This window comes from Electrophorus electricus, unplaced genomic scaffold, assembly GCF_041902795.1.
Source record: "Electrophorus electricus isolate QZ-2024a unplaced genomic scaffold, ASM4190279v1 Scaffold82, whole genome shotgun sequence".
Classification (NCBI taxonomy): Eukaryota; Metazoa; Chordata; class Actinopteri; order Gymnotiformes; family Gymnotidae; genus Electrophorus; species Electrophorus electricus.
This window is the reverse complement of record NW_027658799.1, coordinates 391,839-393,470: the sequence shown is the minus strand read 5'-3', so window position 1 is coordinate 393,470 and position 1,632 is coordinate 391,839.

Sequence of the window (1,632 nt, the reverse complement as noted above, 5' to 3'; positions counted from 1 at the left end):
CTGGACTTGGCGGCATGCAGGGCTTTCCTGGCAATTAGTGCTGCCGGAGAACCAGAACATGCTTCCACATCCAGTATATTTTACTCCAGTTATTCTTTTTATGAGCCTACACACACACACACACACACACACACACACACACACACACACACACACCACACATTGGCTTTTACTTTGCTTAAAAAAGGAGGGAAGATAGGTTAAAAAAGAAAATATTGTGCACTGACCATAACTCTATTAACATGCTCACTCAGAGTTAACACAGATCACCACACGGGGGTGATGTCCGAGTTGAAATACCTTTGAATATAATTTACTTGAATATCAGTTTTCCTTCAATCCGGCAATGGTCATTTTCATGTGTCTTACTTGCCTGTTTTATGCTTATTCATATCCCCCAAAAGTCTGTTTAGACAAGCGGTACGTTTAAGCTCTTTCGTGGTGCATTTGACATACGAGTTTATCTTTTGCTCATAATGCATTAATGACATTTACCATCTCCAGTTAACAATTTACTTCAGGTTTTGGTCTTTTTACACAGGTTTTTACCATAGCGTTTGTGTACTCAGTTTCGTCGAATAGTTAGCTAGCTAACCTAGTGCCTGTGTGTGTGATAGTTAGGACAACTCTTGATTTCTTCGATATCAAAGGTAGACCTAAAATTCTTCTTTATGTCTTTCTGTGTGCATGTATGTTTGTATGTATCTATCTCTCTATAGGTATGTATTGTTATGTATGTATCTGTTTATCCATCTACAGGTATGTATCGGTAACGTACCGATGGATAGACAGTGAGGGAAGCCCATTGTAGGTATGTGACCTACAACCTTCACCTGTCTGTCTTTAAGTGGGTTTCCCCTAAGGCTGGATTTTAAGGCCCTGTTTTGGGTCTACACTGAACACCATCAGTCCATCCAACAGTCCATCATCTTAGCCATTCATCTACCCACCTCTGCCCTGAAGTCATTCCCCTCAGTCCTAGCTTAGCTAGGTCCTCCCTCCTTGTTTGATCAATCTCCCTCTCTTTTTCTATCTAGCTCTTTGTTTTTTCACATTGCACAAGAAACGTTTGTGCGCAATTAGACACGCACGCACGCACGCACGCACAAACACGCACACACACTCGTGCTCACACGCACACACTCGCGCGCACACACACACACACACATGCACATGTGTACACACACACACATATGCTGTACTGACTCTGTAGTCTAACTCAGAGCATTTTAAATTTAAAAAATTCCATTGAGATTAAGCTGCAAAACCACATCTTTAATTTGAGAAATTAACATCAATAATGGATGAACTATACAATAATAACTGCTCAGTTTGTTCTGAATCCTCTTATTTAACGGGACCATGAGTAACTGGCCCCATGGCTGCTTGTTTCTCAGCCAGCTGTTTGTCATTACGTTATTAGATCCTGCACTAGAGAGCTAGCAAAGGTCTAGAACAAACCCATTTAATACACAAAAAGGTCTGGAGTAAACGCCTTCACATCACTTAGAGTGTGGCCTCCTTATAGACTGTCTTGTAGGTGTAGTGATGGAGTACCAAACTCCCTCTCATTAACTGTAAACCTGGAATGTATTTATGATGGCCAGTAACCTGAATTTCCAACACCCTAGA